Source organism: Rhipicephalus sanguineus, chromosome 5, assembly GCF_013339695.2.
Source record: "Rhipicephalus sanguineus isolate Rsan-2018 chromosome 5, BIME_Rsan_1.4, whole genome shotgun sequence".
Taxonomy (NCBI): domain Eukaryota; kingdom Metazoa; phylum Arthropoda; class Arachnida; order Ixodida; family Ixodidae; genus Rhipicephalus; species Rhipicephalus sanguineus.
The window spans coordinates 201,538,092-201,562,277 of NC_051180.1; the positions used below are offsets into that span (position 1 = coordinate 201,538,092).

Sequence of the window (24,186 nt, forward strand, 5' to 3'; positions counted from 1 at the left end):
AACGTTTTGCTGTCTTTTTGCTACCTACGTTAGCAGGCATAACTAGCAATGATTACTACCTCTTGCATACCGTTACTAACCTTTTGCCATGGACCTGTTAAAGGAACTTCTTGAACGATCCTTAGACGTTATTATTACGAGCTTTTTTCAACCTATTTACCACCTTATGGATCCATTCAAGTTCACTGAGGCAATATCAGTAAGCTTAGTACTCCATCTTGGGTAAGCTTATGTCTTAATATGTTTGATTAAAAGTCCTACCCGCCTCGTGCGTGTATGGCTTATGCCACGGGCAAGGGACGACGCTTACAGCATCATGGTCAGTGCAAGAATAACGACGACGTTTATTGAGCCACAGCTTATAAAGGCACGAGCGAGCGCAATGAACATACTGCGCATCACTGATGCGCATCCGCGCCGATTCAGTCAGTACACGTGTCCGATACATCCTCTCTCGTGGAACAACCAAATTAAACACTAGATAACTACAAACATTCGCCACAGCTTATGGCACTTGACTAAAGTTTTTGTCATAACATAATCGTTGTGGGGGCCGGGTGGAACGAGTAGACCTTCTCGGAGCTGGCGGTAATGAGATGCCCGGCGAAGAATCGCAGCCGCTTGATGGTAGCGTTGATCCCTGGGGTGTTTCTGGAGATGTCTCTTCAGCAGCTTCCGCCGTTGGTTCTGAGGGTGCGGCAGGATCAGGTGAACGGGAGTTCGCGCCTGTCGGACTCTCGTCGTTGTCATCACTGTCACTACTACACCGCTCCTCCGTCTTAAGTAGATGTCTGCGGTTTCGCCGCAGCACGCGATGATCTTGAGTTTTCACCAGGTATGATCGTGGAGCCCTTTCAGCGACCACCTTCGCTTTTTGTGACCAGCCCGCAGCATCCTGAAGGCGGACCGTTGTGCCCCTACGTAGTATTCGCAAAGGCCTTCCAACTTTGTCTTGGTGGTGCTTCGTCACATTCGTCCGGGACACCCTGCGAAAGTCAGGAAGGTTAGAACGAAGTCTCCTTCTTTGCAAAAGTTCGCCCGGCGAATGCCCGCCTTCTAGAGGTGCTGATCGATAGGCTAGAAGACCCAACCAGAAGTCCTCCCTCGCCTCTAGGGTCTTTTTCAGGATCCGCTTTACAATTTGCACACCCTTCTCCGCCAAACCGTTCGACTGCGGATAACGGGGGCTCGAGGTAACATGCCGAAAGTCGTATTTTTTTGCAAACATTGCAAATTCATGGCTCGAAAACTGGGGTCCATTATCGGTGCATACTTCTACTGGTACACCGTACCTGGCGAACATGGCGCTAAGAGACGCGATCGTGGTTGCTGAGGTTGTGTCTTGCAGCTTTTCGACCTCGGGAAAATTTGAAAAGGAGTCGTAGGCAACCACGTACGACGTTCCAGCATAAGAAAAGATATCAACTCCGACCCTGTACCAGGCACATTTGGGAACTTCTCGCATTAGTAGTGGTTCCTGTGGCTGCCGGTAGGCGTATTTCCTGCACGTTGCGCAGCTTTCTACTAGCGCCGCGACGTCGCCGTTCAACCCGGGCCAAAATACAAGTGTTCGAGCCCTCTCTTTACACTTCTGCAACCCAAGGTGGCCAGCATGAACTCTTCTCAGGATGCTTTGTCGCATACTTCTCGGTATTACAACTTTAGGACCCTTCAATATTACTCCATTAACGATAGACAATTCTTTCGAAAATGGTTTGAGTTCACCTGTTACCGGTTGCCCGCTTGCCAAACTTGTCATCACCGACTGCAGGTAGCCGTCTCGAGATGTTTCCAGCTGTAGGAGCCGCTGAGTTTCCTGCGTTACCATGTAGCCCAAAGACTGCACCGCATGAACCTCGACGTCGTTTTCAGGGCCCACTTTGTCTCCGGTCGGATCCGCTGTCGACCGTGACAACATGTCGGCGAGAACCAGCTGCTTTCCGGGAATGTACTGCAGCACAAAGTCATACTTCAGTAATCGCAAGAAGAACCTTTGCACCCGCGGCGGCATGTCGGCGATTTCTTTTCGTGCGATCGCTACCAGCGGCTTGTGGTCCGTTTCGATTAGCACCCTTCTTCCGTACACGAACTCGTGAAACCTTTCACAGCCAAAACATATCCCCAGGGCTTCTTTTTCGATTTGCGCATAGTTTTTTTCCGAATGGGTTAAGACCCGAGATGCATACGCTACAGGCCGCCATTCCCCATTGTAGCTTTGCAATAACGCTGCACCGACACCGTCCTTCGATGCGTCGCAGCTTATCTTAGCTTCCCTCTGGGGATCAAAGATTGCAAGCAGGGGGGCGGTGGTCAAAACTTGCGTTAATTTTTTCCACTCCTGCGCATGGTTCGCTGTCCATTGAAACTCTGAACGAGACTTGATAAGCTCGCGCAAAAGCGTCGTTCGCTCGGACAGTCGTGGCACGAATTTTCCGAAGTAGTTAAGCACCCCCAGCATGCGCTGGACGTCGTTCTTAGACGTTGGTGTCGGCATTTTCGCCAAGCTTTTGATTAGCTTTGGGTCCGGCGATATGCCCGTTCGGCCGATGACATCACCGAGGAACTTCACTTCTTTCATCCCAAACCTGCATTTTTGCGCGTTGAAAGTCAATCCTGCTTTCTCAGCAGCTTTCAGCACTGCTATTAGCCGCTCATCATGTTCTTGCTTACTAGAACCCCATACCAAGATGTCGTCATTGTACACGAGTACACCCGGTAGGCCGTCAAATACTTGACTCGTGCTTTGCTGAAAGACCTCCGGTGCGGAAGAAATGCCGAAAGGCAAACGGAGGAAGCGGTATCTCCCGAATGGTGAAGAAAAAGTGCAGATCTTGGAAGTTCGCTCGTCAAGCGGTATCTGATGATAGCCCGAGTTCGCGTCGAGACAACTGAAGTACGAGGCATTGGTTAGACGTGCTTCCAAATCCTCGCGTCTAGGAAGCGGGAAATGCTGCCGCTTTATGTACTTATTAACGGCTCGGGGGTCCATGCACACCCTTAGCGACCCATCTTTCTTCTTTGCCAATACTAAAGGGCTGACCCAGTCGGTTGGTTCGTTCACTTGAACAATTATGCCGGCACGTACCATTCTTTCAAGTTCCTTCTTTAGAGGCTCTTCTAGCGCCACCGGAACTCGTCGAGCTGGTTGCACGACTGGGACTGCTCCAGGTTTCAAGACCATGCTGTAGACCTGCTGCAAACAACCGAGACCTTCAAAGACATGTCTGAATCTTTCGAGAAGTCTGTCGGTTTCAGTCTTGTCTACGACGCACACACTACGCTTGACTAGTCCCAGAGCTTCACTTGCTTCAAGCCCAAGTATAGCCTGCCGACCATTTTTCACGACAAAAAACATGACTGTAGCAGTAGTATTTCCAAGCTTTACTTCCTGCGTACACGTTCCAAAACAAGATATGGTACCACCGTTATATGCCCGCAGGACAGAGTACGTTGGTTCCAACTCTTTTACTCCGCGCAGTTTACGGTAAATAGACATGGGAAACAAGTTTGCTTGCGATCCGGTGTCCACTTTAAACCTTATCTCGCAGTTGCTCACTTGAGCCTTAACCATCCAATCCCTTTCGCGTCTTGCTGTTGTGATCTCGAGAATGTCAAAGTCCTCGTCTTGCTGTTTGCTAACTTCACTTACTGCAGCAGACGCACAACAACTTGCAAAGTGGTTAGGCTTGTGACACAACCGACATTTCTTTCCAAAGGCTGGGCATTGTTTGGGTTTGTGCCAGCGGTTGCACCTGCGACAGCGACGTTGTTCTTTCGCTTGTTTGCCTCCTTTTGAAGGGGACGGGCGCCTTGAGACCGCGTCGACACTGTCTTCGCCTTTACGCCAAACTTCGTTTCGCTGTGCTACCGTCTCCGCTGCCCTGCACATTTCCTCTGCTTTTTGCAATGTCAACTGGTTGTCCCGCAGCATTTTCTCACGTAGTCTAGGACTGTGCGTGCCAAATACAATTTGGTCCCTTATCATTGATTCTTGCAACGTGCCAAAGTTACACTGTGCTGCCTGTTTTTTCAAGTCACGAACGAATTTTTCAAATGGTTCCCCTTCAGCTTGCTTTCTTGAACGGAATACATATCTCTCGTGCACTTCATTGCTAACTTCGGCGCAATAGGCATCAAATTTTCTCACCACGGTGCTGTAGTCGTTCTTGTCCTCGTTCGGCCCGAACTGGAAGTTGTTGAAGACGTCCAACGCGTCGTCACCGGCAATGCTCAGCAGTAGCGCTGCCTTCGATGCTTCCGTTTTCGGCTGGTCCGTTGCCGCCGTCGCCTGCAGAAATAACTCAAACTTCTGCTTAAACCGCTTCCAGTTTTCCGTGACGTTACCCGTCAGCCGCAATGCCTCCGGAGCCTTCAGGAGATCCATGACGTAACAGACGCAGGAACGATTTCCCCCGGCGTCAAGGGGCCACTTCTGACACCATGTATGGCTTATGCCACGGGCAAGGGACGACGCTTACAGCATCATGGTCAGTGCAAGAATAACGACGACGTTTATTGAGCCACAGCTTATAAAGGCACGAGCGAGCGCAATGAACATACTGCGGATCACTGATGCGCATCCGCGCCGATTCAGTCAGTACACGTGTCCGATACAGTGCGTGCTGCTTTGAGCTGTAGTGGTGGCGCCACCAACGGCGAACGGTGGCGAAAGGTGGATACGCGCGGCTCGGAAGCCGTGGGCAAAGCGCCCGTTACTCGCCGTTTTTCTATTAATTTTTTATTCTGGTTTGATATTTGTACTGCCGACGCTGCTCCACTAGACAGCCGTTCCGCTTGTTACGTCGATTGTTCTATATCATTTGTTTTAAAATGGCAGATCCGTTTTTTTAAGCGCACGCGCGATGCACTGCGTACGTTGAAATGAAAAACACAGATGAAATAAAAAGTGTTGCAATACAAAACAGCATTCTTGTTTTATTGAACACCCCAAACAGTGCAACAACAATAAATATTACGGCTGTATGCCTGCTTAAGAAACGCACAAAAGACAAGCGTTTTTATCTTCGCCCAACACTCGTAACACTCAACTAGGCCAAGAAAACCGAAATCTAACTTGCTGAACGTTTTAACAGCCTTCACACAGCTGCATAATAATGTGTGAAAGTACTTTAGCAAATGACCAACAAGCATTCACACCGCGTTCTTTTTTTGTTCACAGACCGTGTTAACATATGAGAAAGTTCTAACTGCATTGCAATCACATATTTCGAAATATCTAATCACTTTCACCACTGAAGCCACAATCCTCTAACACATGCGCTTTAAATTGAGCATGGCATTACCCAGACTTATATATAGGAAATGCGCACGCGTGGAATTACTCAGATTTATATTGGAATTGCGCACTCGTGTAATGTATCTCGCATGCTAGATGCCCATTTCGTACGTGTAATTCAACATAAAATGCGATTCTAGAAGTAATCCTCGTGGAGTAGCGAGCATATAGAAGGGCAAATACTTACAGCTTCACTTACCTTTGCCAAAACGGTATTCCAATTGCAATTCAATATTAACCGACGCAACAACGATAACAACAAACTTGTTTTACACAGGCGTATCAGGTTGACAAGCGAGGCCAAGCGTCGTATTTTAAGTGTAGCACAATCGTGCGTGTACAGTACGCTAGAATATTCTGGCACAATGTCGTCAAGCTTGCAGTCACTTCAGCGGTTCCCACGATGTAGCACCAGTTTACCTCCTCGCGTCATCAAACTGCTGCAACGCCAAGAACTACACACACAGCTGACTTGGAAAAACGCGGTCTTGCAGGAGGCCATCTTGTCCAGCAACCAATGGACAAAAGTACACAACTGAGGCATCTGAAACATTGCCGCTAATGAGATGGCAGCTGAAGGAAATCAGGGCTCATCGTCCGACGTGTGGCCACCACCTTATACAATATTAACGTTGCAACGTCCAAGGAAGACGCGACGAAAGCGACGAGCCCAGCCGGTCTTCTCGGGTGCGCTGTCGACTGCACAGTGCACAGCGCGCGCTCTCACGGCCACCGAAAGAAATAAAATAAAGTGGAGAGAGGGGTCACTTTGGAGCATGGCATATCGGTGGAAGCAAGAAGAGGTGTTGCATCGTCGGTGTGGCGTATTGTAGAGAGATGGCGCTAGTTTGTTTTTGCGCAATGTAATCGCAAACTTCATTCAAAATGCATGGGATCCTATGGGGGGTTGGGATAGGGTGCAACCGCCTGAGCCGAGCGGTGGCGCCACCATACCAGTGCACGAGGCGGACTACGCTACGTGAGCACGCGCACCTAATAAAATTGTACGCTCTATAAATGCAGGCGCGCATCGTAAACTATTCATTCTAAACTCTAGCTGCTCACCGGCCCCAGCAGCGTTACCCAGAGGTACGGGTATATATACTGTTGGAACCGCTTATGAATATACGTGTCGTCTAGACGTGTCGTTGTGTATGTGTGCTGTTCTCATTCTTGACATCCTGTGCGTAATTACCCAATGATTAATTACTATGTTGGTGCTGGGGAATTTGACCGTATAAAAATGGGTGATTCGTCAGGCGAAATGATCGCGGTTACTATGTTTTTTGTGGGTAGTAACCGTTCTTACCTATGTTTTACTAGTTAGGAACGAGTAGGGTAATAACAGTTATTAATCGCGTCTGTAACGGCGAGGGTAGTAACGGTTACTAACCTCCCCGTTACTGAATGTACTAACAGGGTTGTAACATATGTGACAAATAGCTAGTAAACCGAAGTTAGTATGTAATAGAACCTTTTTTTAAGAGTGTAATATTATGCGTAGTGCGTACATGCCGACAAAGAGTACTTGCGGTTTGACCGGAAGCCAGGTAGCGCGACTGCCTTTCACAGGAGATGGGCAGGGGCGACGGCAAGCAATCCATGGCAAGCGGTTCGAAAATCGCCCCAAGGATGTGGATTCCCCCGATACCAAACGCTATGCCGAACGCCATGGGCACACTGCGCTTGCATAGGCGGCTCCACCAGTGCGGCGGCGTTCAGCGCCAACGCGGCCGTTTCCGCGTCCCTGGGGTGATAGCGTTCCCTCACAGACCACACGCGCGGCTGCTTGTGCAAGCATAGTGTCGTCTGCGTGCGCTTCTCTGCAACTGCTGGCTGGTTTTCAGACCGTCGAAGGTTTGGATATATTTTTCAGGGGAGTAATCATTGACAAAGGCAAGCTTCTGTACGAGGCAAGTCATGTACATAATGTTTACAAACTTGTCTGCGGACGGAAGCATGGTGACAGGTCAGTGTGTGTCCCAAACGCGCAACCTCGCTGCGTCACAGACCATGAAGTTTACAGTAAATAAGCATTTTTATTCAATAGTCTCGTTTTATTTCATTCTGTTTTATTGTTTTGAAGCTCTCTCGAAACAGATGCGTCACTGACGCGACCTCCGACTGCAGAGCAGGCATAGCCGGTTAGTGCAACCACGCTGCGGCAGTGGCCGTGTACCTGCGGAGATATAGAAAACTGGTTTTACCACGAAGAATTTGTTATGTAAACTAACAAAAATAACATACGAGCATGACAGGCGCTAAAAGTACACCGGCCCTAAAGATGTAAACTATGTATCGAATATGTCTGGAACTAAATGAACCTTCATCACTGTCAAGCCTAAACAACATGCAAAACACGCATAAATGTTACCGCACCTTTCGTAACGCTGGCATGAGCGAGCTGTTCCAGCCTTCTTCTAAGGGGATGGAAAAATCGTTGGGAGGCAGGCTGGGCGCTCCTGATCACTGGCTTTAGCATTGCCCGCTAAATCCCTGCTTCAAATTCAAGTATTTTCTGTGGGCTCCCAGTCTGTTCCATCAACCTGTGCGAGAAAGAAGAACTAGATACATATAGAAATAAACAATGTCTTCGTGATACCGATTCAGATTGAAAATAAGTGCATCGCCATTTGGAGACCATGATTAATGGATGTATCACAATTAATGCAGGTTTGAAACAATGTTTCATTTCATGGGCGCCTCTCCCATGGAATAAACGTAACACATTGCACCAAATAAAATGACAAAGTCTTACTTGTCACGGCGAACAAGTTGCATCCAACGTTGGTGTCTCTCCTTCTCCCAGTGAGTCTTCGGGAAGCGGTAAAACTTTGTTCCAGGTGAATTGCTGTAGGCATTGTGACAGCCCACGACAGAACAAACCTTGTTGCTGCGACGCTCAGCCATGGAACGACCGTCAAAAAAAAAAAAATCACAGCATATCCACGGAGTCAATGATGATGAGTGGGCGAAGCTGCGGAGGTTCATCGGTAAACCGTGAATCTTCCGTGAATTCTGCCCAGTACATCATCACCGACATGAGATCGGGCGCGTTTATACTAAAGGTTCGATGAGTTATCACGACTTGCAGCTCACTTTAATTTTACATGTACGCTGTGAATTTTCATTGTTTAGAAAACCATTGCTTTAGAAAACATCTGGCGTCTTTCGTTAAGCAGCTGGCGTCTTTTCGTTTTGCTTTAGAAACATCTGGCGTTCTTTCGTTTTGCTTTTACAAAACATCTGGCGTCTTTCGTTGGTTTATTTCATCAATCAACGGCGTTTTGAAGAAACTTTTTATTGTTTAATCACGCACAGGAGAAATCTCACCAGGCACTACCTTGGAGGTAAAGAATGGCTGCTAATGGGAATGAGAGACAGAAGAAGTCGGCTTTTAGCTAACACTTACACTTCTACTTCTACGAACGTTTCCTACTGGAACATGCCAATGGCTGCTAATGGGGAATGAGAGACAGAAGAATTCGGCTTTTAGTTAACGCGCACGCTGCGAATTTTTATTGTTCAACAACGCACAGGAAAAATCTCCCACCGGCACCACCTTGGAGGTCAAAGCGTAAGACTGGTTATGCACTACGACTACTACGACTACGACTACGAGGGACGAACGGGTGCCGCCTTAAGGAGCTTCGCCCCTAAAAGAAACGCTTCGCGAAACTGCGGAAAAAGACGAAGGAGCTGGCACGAATGCTGTGACCGGCCGTGGCGTTCGAAAGCTTCCACCACCACACGGACGCGCGCACGGCCGCTAGAGGCGTTCCCGTCAGCGGAGAGTTAGAAGCGCAGTGTGCCCATACATACACACAAAAAATCACAGCATATCCACGGGGTGAATGATGATGAGTGGGGCGAAGCTACGGAGGGAATCATCTGTAAACCGTGAAACTCTTCCGTGAAATGCGCCCAGTACATAATATAAAGAGTGTGAAACATCGTGTATATATTAAACATCAAACTTTTATTGTACTGTTGGTTTACGTGGTCCCTTCATTATCACTTGTGATCGGTGAAATGCAAGGAAGAAGTCCGCTCCCGAGCGAAAGAGCGCCAAGAGCGACCGCATTCCCCGCTCGCCCTGTGCGAATTAAAGGCAAGGCTAGAGGGAAGACAGGACGCGCGTTCCACGACGCGAGGTCGGTAGCATGCCCAACGAAAGCCAACGGAACGCGATCGTGCAAGTGCTCCGGCTTCGCATCGCCTCATGGTTCCATTTAGCGTCCCAAAACCAAACATATTGCTCAAGGTGTGCCTTGCGTTTTTCGTAGAAATAATTTCTTTATCATGTACATTAAGACGAAAAGTTGAAAGCTCATTAGAGTGTATCGCCCGCAAAGTATGTCTTTTAGTGTGATTTAACTCTCGTACGGCAGGGTCCTCGCGCCGTTGCCGGTCCACCTCGCCCGTTGACGATCGGGCGAGGTGGCTACATGCAACTACTACTACTACACTTTAAGAAAAACATCTGGCGTTCTTTCGTTCTGCTTTTACAAAACATCTGGCGTCTTTCGTTGGTTTATTTCATCAATCAACGGCGTTTTGAACAAAATTTTTATTGTTTAATCACGCACAGGAGAAATCTCACCAGGCACTACCTTGGAGGTAAACAATGGCTGCTAATGGCAATGAGAGACAGAAGAAGTCGGCTTTTAGCTAACACTTACACTTCTACTTCTACTAACGTTTCCTACTGGAACATGCCAATGGCTGCTAATGGGGAATGAGAGAGAAGAATTCGGCTTTTAACGCGCACGCTGCGAATTTTTTATTGTTCAACAACGCACAGGAGAAATCTCCCACCGGCACCACCTTGGAGGTCAAAGCGTAAGACTTGTTACTCACTACTACGACTACGAGGGACGAACGGGTGCCGCCTTAAGGAGCTTCGCCCCTAAAAAAACCCAAAGACATGGAATAGTCAGTCGAATGCATGGAGGAAGAAAAAACAAAGGAGGGAGCATGCCGTCACGCGATTGAAGCCCACCGTGTTGGCCCAACACGTGATCCCCACGTCAGAGCGCGCGGGTAGGTTTTAGTACTACCGGTGGAGTTCCGTTTTTAACGTCCTCTGTGAGCCGGCCGGTCTGCGCCGAACAAGCGCGCTTCGATTAAAAGCTACCGGGTGCCATACCCGAAATCTCGGCAAACCTCATTTCTTGCGTGATCTTGATGCAAGAGGTCACGTGTTGGGCCTACACTGCTGGCTTCAAGGCGAGTTGGCTTGCCAAGGCTGGCTGCGTAACGTAAAGCTACCTCCTTCCTTTTTCTTTCCTCCATGGTCGAATGGTCACAGGCTTTCCAAACACACTTTGCAATTTACAAAATGTCCTTCAATTTTTTAGTTGCTGGCGCATTTGTCGTTTATTACCAAGAAAAAATACCTGCGTGCTTCTCAAAACAATAGAATAAATGCAGGAACGCATGCCCGTGAAAGTTGCGGAAAGAGCGCGTCTCGTCTGGCCTCGCCGTGTGATCTTGTTGTATGTCATTACCGTTGTCATAACAACGGGCGGCTCGCTCACACGCGCCGCTGAGGCATCAAACGTCGCGCTGGTCCACGAAGCGTCTGGTTTAGACGAGATCGCCCACAGACGCATGAAGTTGCGAGCGGTTTTTAAAGACAATAGTCTTTCTTGGGGAACTTAAACGCAGAAATTTTGGTCTGTCTGTCTTTCTGTTTGTCTGTCTGTCACCTGATTCAGCCACTCGGCCAAAGTTTAACCACTTGCGGAAGGCCCAGTGATCTTGAACTGGTACGGCCGTTCATGGATGTGAACATTGTCGATCAAAAAGGAAACGCTACTCATATCTGAGGCGCAACATCAATACATAAGTATTAGTTGGTGTGTTCCTTTACTAGAAAATACATAGATAAGTAATTCTAAAGAGCGTAATCTTTCTTAGGCTGCGCTGAAAATGCTATTTTTTCTTATAGCTGCGCTGAAAATGCGAAGTTATGAGCCAGATGCGGCGGTTCAACATAGAGAAGGAGGGCTCGTGTAGTACGGCCGGCAGAAGACTATCGGCTTTCGACTACATTTGCAGCAAAGCACGCAGATACGCGGCCAATTTTTTTTCTCCGTCTGTCTGCGGGTTTGCATGTTTGTGTGCGTCATACATATGCTTTGTTATTGGGTGTGTACGTATGCGTTCAATTATTCATGCCAGTTGGTTATATCTTGTGGTAGCAGAAGGGTAAAAAATAGGAAGGAAGGGAAATAGAAACAAGCTGAAGGACAGGGAGGTAAGCCAGTTCTTAGACCGGCTGGCTACCCTACGCAGGGGAAGGGGGTAAGGCAAATACAGGATGATAGAGAAGGGCTATTACAATTAAATTAAATAAATTAATTAAATGTTATCTGAGATGAATCGCTGCTCATAAACATGACGGCATCCCATTGTGATAGCGAAAAATTGTTATAACTTGTCGCCCGCAGGGATCTCTTCGTCCAATTTTCTTTCTTCACATTTACATTACAATTACTTCTTATAGCATTCCCCATAACTTAATTGTAATAACAACCCCCATATATTACTTGCCATCATTGTCTGTTAGTTCTCATTAATATTGTGTCTAACAAAGAAAACGCGCCCTTAAATTTACACTTCTTTCGTTCGTGCATATGGGTAGTATTGCATGACTGAATTTGCAACAAAAATGGAAACTGAAGTCGAAAGCACCGAATCATAGCGCTATAGATGCTGTCTGAACAGGAACAAAGGCCTCATACCGGTTGGCGGACGTTTCGATGGTTGGACCAATATTCGTGAAAGGCGCCTTATCATCGTAAACATTTAGGCTTGCAAGGGCTGGTCATGCACGTGTCCGAAGAACATAGATCCATGAAAACATCGACTAGACTGCCTGAGGCCCTTATTCCTGTTCAGAAAACGTTTATATCATATTGTGTTTCCATCCATCGGTTCCCCCACGTACACTACTCACGGATTTAAACAGTACAATTTGAGGCTAAATAACGCACATACTTTCCACTCCACCGGCTTCAGTTCGAGTCATACCGGCGTAATTTCTATTCTAACGCGTCGATCAAAGCCAACAGTATCTTTATAGACAGATGCGTCCTGCCATGCCGTGGTTACCTCGAGCGATTGCTTATTGTAGCGAAAAGCTTTTTGAAAAAGGTAAACGTTCGTCAGGTTGCGCATGGAAACACTGGAGACGCACAAGAACCATGATAACAAAAAGTCGTGGTAATCCCATATAAGTATCAGATCTCGCACCGCTTAGGGAGAAAATCGGCGAGAAATCAGAGGTGATGGTTCTCTATTGCGCTCCCAATAAGCTGTTGATGTTATGCAAGCAAACCTGTCTTGTGAATAAAAAAGAAGGCTGAAATATTAGGCATAGGAACCCGATGCAAGGCAAATGTAACTGGTAGGGAAGCTTCCACAGAAGCCCATACGTTCAGAAAATGGCTGCTCAGCAGCTGCTCATGGGGCTTAGCGCCACCTGTGTGAGGAAGGAACACTTCCGACGGAACAAAAAAAAAGAAAAATAAAGCGGATGTGAAGAAATATCCGGTAAAAAAGTGACGTCAGTTTTGTTCGCACTAGCGCGAAATTTGACCTAAATATAGTTTTTTTTTTAAGTCCCTGATCGCTAAGGACTTGCGCTACGGCAAGCCGGCAAGCCCTTGGCGAGTGCGCTGGAAGCCAACGCTAGCAACTCTAATAATGACTCATGACTTAATGTCGGTTTTTAAGAGTACCGCCGTTCAATTAGCCTTTGTTTTACTAGGAAACCTTATTTTTGGGGCTTTTATTCTGCGTTCGTGTCATCTTCCACAGCGTGAATAAAGTAGGCAGCAGCGTACCTCCCATGTTTGCAGAGTTGCTCATATCCAGCTTTTGTGGACACATAACAGCCAGCGCCCATGGCGGCCGCGGCGCGAAGCTAGCGCGTTTTCAATGGAACTAGCGAGTTTTTCCCGAATAATTAAGTGTAGAGGGTGAATGTTGAAAGGCACAGACCACAGAGCGTTTCTGGGAACCTAAACGCACGAGAAGACTGCAGTGATCATGTTGCAGTAAGCTTCCATTTTGTTCCCAGAGCAGTTAAAGCTTGTACAATGGGAGTCTATGGAAACGGCGAAAAATGTGGCCTATTTTTCGACACAAAAGCGGTCGCCGTCGTAAAACTAAGCCAGTTATGTCAATGGTCACGAAATCACATGTAGTCCTGACATTCAGCTTTCGTTTGAAGCCATTCTCAACTTGCCGCCATTGGGATAACGTTGCTCCCTAACGCGTTTTTTGAAACGCGGTATTTCAAATGCTTGTCGTAAATTGATAAACCCTTGCTTACTACAAGACACATGGCGTCGACCGTGGCCGAGTGAGCTAATCGCTCACTTTCAGAGCGCGGCATCACCGCACCGTCATCGGTTCGATTCCTGGTCTGCTATCGCGGAGCGATGCCTTATGCCATATTCTTATCATCCACCACTCGCGGCTGGCTGATCCCGTTGATAACGCGGACGGACCGTCCCTCTGGCCAAGTGCGAAAGCCACGAAAAGCATTGGAATCGGAAATAGCATCGTTCTGCGATTGCACCCCTGGCGACGGCAGCACTTTCTTTTTTTTCAGCCCGTGACTCCGTTGCACAGCTTCGCACAGGATGTCGCCGCCGAAACAAAAAAGAGCTTTCGTTTCGGTTTCGGTTTTCGACTGTAATCTTGAGCTGCCTTTTCTTTTTCTCTTTATTTTATGACTTTTTTAGTGCATGTTTAAACACTCCACGCGTATCAGACCGTTCAGATCTAGATTTGTAATTCTTACTTTATTCCTTTATAAACGTCCTAAGGAACAGAACGCCCGATCAAGTTGTGGTGAACAAAGCTCTTTCGAACTCTCGTACGCGTATTGTGGTGGAAACTTACTTCTCCGTGTGCCTACAATTCAGCATCTTAAAGGAAACGAACTAAGCTTAGAAAAACGAGGCATATAGTAATGAAATGATAAAGTTAAGCGTTTTTGCAGTTGCTTTTTACTTTAGGGCTAACGCAAGTGTCTGTCGTAATCTTAAAGGAGCACTGACATCAAATTTACGCATGTCAAGATTTTTGCATCCACGAGTAGTTATCTAACCCCTATTAGCGATTCGCGAGCGAAAATGCAACTGAGGGACGAATATCTATCTGTTTTATTGATTTATATCACCGGTATCTAGCACGATTAAAAACGGCCGGCAAGCCGTCATTTCTTAGCGCTGGCAGCGCTCCCTCGCGGTCAATTCCAGACCGCGCCCCAGTTTACCACTTGTCCACAGAAAGGAGTGACGTGAGGATCAGCTGCTCAGCTAACATTTCGTCTGCTAGGCGCGCACGTTCAGTCATGCCTTGTCACCAGCATCGCCGTCGTCGCCGTCAAAAGTATCGACTAGTGCTGAAGACGGCATTCTGGAACTTAGAATCACCGCGATACGCGACGTCGCGAATCACTTTCGCTTCGACCCTTTGCAAAACAGCGATTCAAAAATGGACGCTGTTCCAAGCAGCTACGAGGAGGTGCCCGGGGACGCACGCTTGGGCCATACTCGCTGGTGTGTCTCAATGAGCTATATCAGAGAATTTTAGCGTGCACAGCATCCCGGTATACGCAAAGGGGTCTGCAATATCGGCATAGCGAATGCACACCAGCAAAGAAATAGAATACGATAGGTTTCTACAATAACAATTCTGTGCGTGCCAGGTTCTTATTTGCACCGCCAGATGGCCCCACCTATCCGGCCTCTCACGGTTACGGCTGCAGTAACCCGGTATTACGCTAGCGCGAGGAAGTCCACGGACGAACTAACATTCACTAATAACGCTACATATGTGTTACTTGTTAGCGATGATATTTATCTATAGGCTGCTTCACTTCGATAGCTTGTGGTCGTGTTGGCGTGTACCGTACGTGTAATGAAACACCACGCACTTTCCGCTTTTTCCGCGCCTCGATGAGCAGGTCCGTACTACGTATACTATAGCGGTTCCCCGACATGCTGGCACGTAGTCACGCCGATTGATCGCACTCGCGCTGAGGATCACACGACAAATCAGTCGATACGACACGATGAATTGCAGGCACGGATCGGGACAGTAAGGAGAGCCACTGGCTGGGAGTGAGAGCCGGTGAGAGCGTCGACTGGCGTCGGCGGCACAATAAATACACTCAGATTGTCGACGTCATTGTTACTAGCGTATCGTCACTAGGGATGGTATGGTCGGAATGTATCACACTTGTTACGTAGCACTAGTGTCGATGTCGCAGCGTGATCAATCTTCCGTTGAGCTTTCGTACGCTGTTTGCCCTCGAAATAAAATTACTTCCACGCGACGGACGCCATTCAAATTTGGCCAAGGAGACCTATGCATACGGAGCAATCGAATGAAGGGCACATCTCGACTTTGAAATTTGATGTCAGTGCTCCTTTAACGAAAGAAGGGGAATTGTTAGAGGGGTTCTTTTCTTTGTTAGCCACAACTAATGAAACCAACAGATAATTAAGCAAAAGCAAAGAATAGGAAACATTATTTGTTGTTTTTTCAACAGCAGTGCAATGATTTCGCCTTTACTTGAAAGAAATCAAAATCTCTCTCTTGACAGGCATCAGCGGACAACTCGTATACCCTCCTACATGCTGCGCTCTCAACGCGAAGAGACTGTGCGAATTTTTCCTTTCCGACCCGGAGTGGCTGTGTTCTGTTACAGCAGCATTTTGTAGAGTTACGTGAGACTGTATCTACAAGAGTTAGCTGCCAGCTTTACTTCATTTGTTGCTATCGCACTCATTGCATCGTCCTTGCGGTGAAACTGATATATTAATTCATCTCTTGTCATATCTATCGCCCTACGTGAACAGAAAAAAACCAGCATGCCTTCCACTTTAACATCACAAAGCACTGTGCGCTGCATCGGATAGGTCCGTGTGATATGACGTATATACGTGTGTGGATCAAAGCTTTGGGGAAGTCCAGGGACTGGTGCTGCGAGTTACAAAGCGAAAATTCTGTGATTCAGCAGCTTTTCGCACGCACTCGCAGCCCACCTCAACGGACCGCGGTAAGATGCCATTTTAAACATCAGTAAATAAAAATGTTCTCAGCATGTACCAGTTGCGCAAGGCTCGAACCGACAGCGGAGCTAGTCTTCGACCTAGCTTCTTCTAAGGTTTTGCTAGTAATAACAAGCTATTGCTAGAGGTGCAAAGCTTTTGCTAGTATGCACCCACAGAAAAGATCGAGTAAAAAGGGCGTCTTTTTGTCCCACAAGAGTAATCGTCATCTGGCTTGCTTGCGTTTCCTTCTTTCAAAACTCGGCGCAGGCGACTTTCCTACCAAGAATGGAGGAGAAGAGAAGCGCAAAGAAAGGGAGGTTAGCCAGTTCCCAGACCGGCTGCCAAGAATGCTATGTCACGCTCATAGCGCACATGCCGTTCGGTACCAAAATGTGCAGGGCGCGCGGCGATAACGCAAGGAAAGGAAGGCAAAATAAATGACGATCATTGTTGTGGGACAAAAAGACGCCCTTTTTACTCCATCTATACTGTTAGTGTAGGATATGAATATGGATAGGCTTGGATATTCTATTCTTCTCAGGTTTCGGTCGGTTCCCCACACTACGCACTTGTTACGTGGTTCTGAAGGGGAAATGTCGCGTCGCTGTAGTTACGTGCTGTGACTTTAGTCACGTGAGAGAGAAAGTACAACTTTGTGAGAGTACAGTGCAGACGCTGAGCTTGCCCCGAAACACCCGGTTGTTCCGAAGTCTTTGGCGGAAACATGTCACATAGTTACGTGATGTTACGGGATTTTAGTCGCATGACTAATTACATGATCTTACGTGATTTTAGTCACGTGACCAGTTGTTACGTGTTGTAACGTGATTGTAGTCACGTAAGTAGTTGTACGATGTTACGTGATTTTAGTGAGGCAACAATTGCAGGCCTGGCGTAGAAAAAATTGCAGTCACAGGAAACAACAACGCATCATCGATATCACATATATTTTACGATCACGAGAAACTCACTATCGTTGCTCGAAAGAGCAAGCGAAGCTGCACTCATGCACCTTTTTATCACGTTTAAAAATTTCTGGGGCTTCTACGATTTTTTGTATGCTTCATTTGCTCTATTATTTTTTCTTTCATGGTGAAAAGCGCGCATATATTGCTGTAAGCTTGAAAATATAGCCAGTTGGTAAGTTCAGCGCTGTCTTCCGATATCGTCCTCGTTCCTTACGCTGTCAAACATCGAATTATGATCTACAGCGCATTTTTGCAAACAGAAAGCAGCTGTTTACAATTCTGCATTTTGTTCCTGCTCTTTGGAAGGTGGAGACACTTGCAAGGAGCGTTGCAAGGAGCGTTTGTTCGTAGTATCTTTATAATACCTATCGTATCACGTGCCAGCCGCCGCGCGCTGTGGCTGAATCGGTTGATCGTCCGTGCTGGCTGTTCGCGCGTAATCGCGGGGGCGCGGGTTCGAATCCCAATGCGTTCTTTTCTCTTTTTTTGTCTCTCTCAGAATTGCTTATGTTTGCCGCGGTGGTACAGCGGTTACGGTGCTCGGCTGCTGACCCAAAGGGCACAGGTTTGACGGCGGCTCCAGCATTTTTTCGAATGAGGCGAAAATGCTAGAGGCTCATGTACTTGGTTATAAGTGCACACTAACGAAGCCGAAGTGGTCGAAATCTCCGCAGCCCTCCTCTATGGCACGCCTTATAAACATATTGTGGTTTTGACACGTAGAACTCCAGCAATCATTATTAGTAGTGCAACACTGTTGAAGATTTAGTTGCTTGTTGTGTCGGTGGAGGATTGCACCCGAGATATTTCCTGCAGTTTCGGTTTCACTTCTGGAAATGGAGGAAGTAAACTTCTCATGTTTTATTATTTATTACCACGCAACCCATTACTTAATAACGAAGAAACGGAACCACCGGGCACGATTGTAGTTAACCTGAACCATAAGAAGGCAATACATAGTGAAACCAAGGCAAGCATGACGGTAGCCATTGATAATTGTTACGTTGTGGTTTTTGGTTTTGTACAACGTGCAGGTTCTTTTACTGTTGAAATGTCTGAGGCATCGCCTCAAGACACTTCCTGAAGGACGAGACCGCTTGCAACCCACATTTAATAACAACACTAAAACCAAACACACAGCACTAATAAAGACAGAAGATTAAAGTATTCCAATACCGAACCCTACAGCTACTGCAAGGTCACTGAGCGACATGCTCCGTTCCTCAACACTCAGTTTCTGACGGACCGTTGGTCGCGGTGAGAAGTGAAGACACGGTGCTGATCTCACCAGGGTCTGTGGTGAAGATGCCACGGAACGAAGTAGGCAGCTGAGGCAGTTGCCGTTGCCGTCGAAGCAAGCCGCTCGATGGCCCGCTGTACGGGCAGCCTCGTTGATGATGAGGAGACGTTGATGCCGACCCGCTGGCTCCGAGAAGGGGTTCCGGCCGGACAGCCTCGTTCGAGCTCGAGTCCGAAGCCCTACTGCTCAAACCTGTCCCCGGGCACAGGAACGTCGGACCAGGAGCAGCACATGAGCGACGCCCCGCCAAGAACAGCAGCAAGTAGCCATGGTTACCCTCAGGTCACCGGTCGAGAGGGGTGGAGGTCTTGGCTCGGCTCCGAAACCCAACGGCCGAGACGCGTGACCCGTCTTCCTCGCTGCTTTGTAGCTACTGCTCCTTCCTCTTCGCTTCCCTCTCTCTCCGCGTGCATCGGAACGATCGCTGTGGCTCTCTCTCATTGTCATTTCACTACTTTATAATGGAAGAACTGCAATCGTTGAATTGCGGTGCTCGAACATTTCACTATATCAAATTGTTTCTTTCAAACCGTACAGCAACCATTGGCATGGAGAACATACGCTCCCAAAAATTTCCAATGCCAAGTAAAGGCACGCCGCAAGGCGCAGTCCTTTCCCAACTCCCCTTTAATATAGCAATGAATCGGCTAGCAAAGCAGCTGGAGCGAATTCCTGAACTCCAATTTGCCCTATATGCAGATGACATCACTCTATGGGTCAATAAAGGCTCGCAAGGAAAGAAGGAGCAAACCTTACAAGAAGCGATAAACACAATCCAGGAGTTTGCCGAAGGGAATGGCATGGCATGTGCCCCAGATAAATCAGAGTTTATCCGCGTCCATGGCAAAAATTATAGAAACAAACCAGCGGTAGAACTTAGCATAGGAGATAAGATGCTGCCGGAGAGATAGACGATGAGAGTATTAGGCTTATGGTTGCAAAGCAACAAAAGAGCAAGCTATGCAATTAATGTCCTTAAATGTACAGTGAAAACTATAGCTCGAATGATTCATAGGATAACATGGAAGGGCAAAGGTCTGAACGAAGGGGAAACCCTACGCTTGGTACAAGCCTTCGTCCTTAGTAGAGCCACATATGGACTCCCATATCAGGAGCTCACACCAACGGAAATTAAGGAAATTGACTTGCTCATACGGGGAGCATACAAAGCTGCCCTAGGCATACCGCTTAATGCATCAAATCAAAAAGTAGATTAATAAAGTGGCTGACTGGGCTAGTTGGTTGTGCATACTTAAGGTTAACAGCGCGAAAATAAGACACGGCGGACAGGAGCGCTTGTCTCGTCTTTTTCCTGTCCGCCGTGTCTTATTTTCGCGCTGTTAACCTTAAAAAGTAGAAGCGCTAGGTGTATACAACACTTTCGAAGAGCTTGCGGCAGCAACGCTTCTTTCGCAGAAAGAACGACTATGCCTGACAAAGGTAGGCAGACAGACCCTCATTCGCTTGGGATACCCTACTAGACCACAATACTGCAAGGGGAACATTACTACTATGGCTAGGGAAACACGACAACACATAACCGTCTGCCCCATTCCGCGAAACATGAGTAAATTATACCACGGGGCGAGAAGACAAGCTAGAGCTCGACAGCTTCAAAAACAGTTTGGCCAGAGTCACGAGGTGGTGTACACCGATGCCGCCAAATCAAGCCAGGGTTGCGTTATAGTAGCAGTTCAACCACTGCCACATACCGTTGAAACTGCCGCAGCGTCGGTTAACACGACCTGTACTGCAGCGGCGGAAGCAGCTGCTATTGCGCTAGCCATTAGAACTGAAGAGGCGGAGAATACCTCCGCGCTAGTCCTGTATGATTCGCAGGAGGCTTGTAGGATGTTTTTACGTGGAGGACTACCGAGTGTCGCCTCGAGAATATTCGGCGACAGGCTGACACAGGACCATGCCATAATATGGTGCCCAGGCCACGAGGGTATCTCGGGTAGTGAGCTGGCGCACACTTTAGCTCGTGATTTCACCAACCGAGCGAAGAAGGACGGCGATAACCGATACGACCCTCACACTGCTCGCAACATACTGGAGCATCAACGTAAGAAAAGACAGCAGTATGCCCCACCGCACAAATCACTTAATGTAGACGAAGCTCGCAGCCTTAGACAAATTCAGGTTAACACCTATCCACATTTGGAAAGGGACCGACGCTGCAGCACGTCACATTGGAATGTCAGAGCAAACCTATGGAGGCACAGTCGCCTCTGATACTCACGATGCTGGGGGAGTCTTGGGAGGCCGTCCTCGCCCGAACGGACCTGAAGACCCAAAGGGGTCTCCTGGATCAAGCCGGGCGAGCAGCGCCGGCCACTGGTGTCATGGAATGGGGAACCACCCTTGAAATTTCCCCTGCTTTTATTTCTATTTTTGTTTCATTATTCTTCTCATTAATAAACGTTGTATTCTCCTCCTTCCTTTTTCGTTGTCTTCGATTTGGTTCCACGGCGCGCACGTCAAACTCCGCGCACTTCACCAGGCGCGCTCTTTAAGCTCCGCGCACTTCACCACAATAATATAATGAAGCGTTTTAAAGAAGTACTCTACTATTAGAGACAGACGCAAAAACGTGACCAACAATTGTAGAACCAACGCAAAGCTTGTATTGTCGAATCGTCGCCTTATTTCTACGGGAGCAGCATTCTCTGCTTCCGCAAGGACTGCTGCTCTTTTTCATTACATTTACTTCCCCTCCGAAAAAGAGCCATTCTGGCTAATTATGGACAGATGCACAGTGACAGTAAGGCTTTAGAAGGTCCATATGCATAATCTCATGCCTCGACATTGTTAGATTGTTATAGGTCTCAAGCGACTTGACGGCTTAGATCAAATACGAGGCGTGCTAGACCGGACGGTACGGGCCGTGGTACTACGGAAGAAGTTTCGTAGACCTACCGGGGCCACCTAGGAGTCCAGAGCCCAGGCCCGTACCTAGGGCGTATGTCGCAGGGGCATACCCCCTAGTTCTCCTCCCAAAAGTTTGATGGAGGGGGTGTTTTACCGACAAGGATAATGAGCATAGGTGTTTTTCTCAAACTGCCAAGGCCTTCAGCAAGTGCACCCTCCACCCCCCCCCCCCTTCCGCTAAGTGGCGCAGGCCGCCGGCGACGGCGGCGGGGCCGGTGTGCCCGGAACAGACGGCGAAACCGTAGGCAAGCAGACGCGGAAACGCGACAAAGCGCGGCCGCGAGCCGTTGCCATAGCAACGACGGAATGATCTTCCACAGGCTGCTTTGCTGCTGGCTTGCGTTTCCTTTGTTGAATTCTCGGCGCTCGCCACTTTCCTATGAAGAATGCTGCATGTTGCTGATCACGTGCAAGCCTGGGAGTGCTGGGCGCGCGGTGATAATGCAATGGAGAGGCATAAAAGATATCAGGACTATTTTTGTGATGCGAACCGGCACCCTTAACACGTTCTTTAGTGTACGCTGCCTTCCAGATCAGCATAGGTAATTTTATCGGGAATATTAGCCGATGACACAATAGCTTTGTTGCCGCAACGCCACTTGACGCCGTTGAAAGAGTAATCACTTAGAGGGAACTTCAGGCATGGGCACATGCGTGTTGTCATTACTGCTGAATATATATATATATATATATATATATATATATATATATATATATATATATATATATATATATATATATATATATATATATATATATATGTTGCAACGGGTATGAGCCATTTCGTGGTCGTATCCCTACGAGCGCGTTGGGCGTGCGTCATGTCATCGGGAAAGAAACTTCGGTGCTGTCGCTGCTCACCGACTCGACAGTCTGCAACGGCGGACATGGACGACAGCGAGGACACAGCGGATGCAGGTTCATGAGATCGGTTGTGGGCGCTATAATCGCAACCGAGCTGTTCGGCGTTCACTGATTTGTTGTGTCGTTCGAGTTCTTTGCGGAAAATTTGCCGCACTGTTGCCGTAAGTTCAAACTGGAAACTGTAGCTGTCTTCGACGCTTGCAACCATTGCCACGTTAGCTAACCGGCCGAAATTTTGCGTGATACGGCGTAGCTTCAAGGACTCAAATGTGCGGCAATGCTTGCTGACGTCAGCGACCAAAGCGAGACTGTCCTTGCCGATGAAGTAGTTGTACACATCCTCGGCAACGCCTCTCAGAAGGTGCCCAACTTTGTCCCCTTCGGAACCAACTTTGTCCACTTCGAACATTTGATGACTCACCGACTTGCACAACTTGAGGATCACCTCTATATACGTAGTACAAGCCTTATCTAGCATTTGAGCACGCTGAAGCAATGTCTGCTCTGTTCGCTTCGTTTTCGTGTTAGAATCTCCAAAGCACTCTATGATTTCAGAAGCGAAGGAATCTCACGTCGTTAGTCATTCTTCGCGGTTTTCGTACCACAACAGCGGAGTGTCTGTGAGGAAGAGAGAGACATACTCTAGTTGAGCCGTGGGATTGCAGCTACGCTTGTAGTGGGTGAGTCATTCCTCCACATTCTGGCCGGGTTTTCTTGACAAAGGCCGTGGCTACATCTGACGCATCCAGGCACCGGTTGTCCGTGACGGAGGAGTCGAAGATGACTGTGGGTCGCCGTTGTTGGACATCGGGATCTCCGGTAGTGTTGGAGGCAGTCGAACGAGGCGTGGGCTTCGGCTTACATCCAAGCGGTAGCGGCTCCATCGTCTTGGTCGTACTATCCAGCACTGCGACCAGTAAACTGTTACGGTTAAGGTTGAAGTATGGTTTTACAGGAGAGGTTGATGGTAGGGTAATGATGGCTTTGTTGGTTGGTTGGTTCGTTCCTCAGTACTCTGGCTCAACCCACTGCGGGGGATAGGCCATGAAGCGGATGGTGCCTTGCTTAGGAAACTAATTCACTTAGTGAAGCAAAAAGTTGAATTGAAATGTTTAGCCTTTACATATAAACTCGCAAGATTTAAAGAAGAGAAAAAAAGAAAAAAACGCCTATATGGAAACAACAACAAGAACAATAATACAAAAGATATACAGTTGCAAATCAGTTCTGCGGATTCCCGCAAGGTGGCGGAAGGTTTAAGAAAGGGAAAATAGACAGTCACTCGATTGTAGCACGAAGCCACAAGGAAATCCATACGGATTTCTCAGAAGATAAAGCCTCTTAGTTGCCGAAAAATTCGTCCTGGTCCGGGGATCGAACCCGGGACCAACGCCTTTCCGGGGCGGTCGCTCTACCAATTGAGCTAACCAGGAAGCTAGCAATTGGCAGCGCGAGGGCGAATTCATCGACAACTCGAAGCAACTGGACACATATTGCAAATTAGCTCTGCGGAATTAGTTCTGCGGAAGCTGCCAAAGCAATGACCTTCTTCGGAAGACTACACCAACTCACGTCTTCTTCCTCCTCTCCTTCTTGCCTGGCCTATACCGGTTGCAAATACACACACACACACACACACACACACGCACACACACACACACATATATATAATATATATATATATATATATATATATATAATATATATATAAAGCGTGAGTGTGTCCGTGCGTAGTGAAGTTCGAAT

The 24,186-nt window shown here is 47.7% G+C and overlaps 1 non-coding gene across 1 annotated transcript; it reads right to left on the bottom strand.

The window, feature by feature from the left end:
• Positions 1 to 23,799: 23,799 nt before the first annotated feature.
• Positions 23,800 to 23,873, bottom strand: Trnas-gga (transfer RNA serine (anticodon GGA)). The gene has a single exon. It is a non-coding gene; the product is annotated as a tRNA-Ser (tRNA).
• Between the last annotated feature and the right edge of the window lie 313 nt (positions 23,874 to 24,186).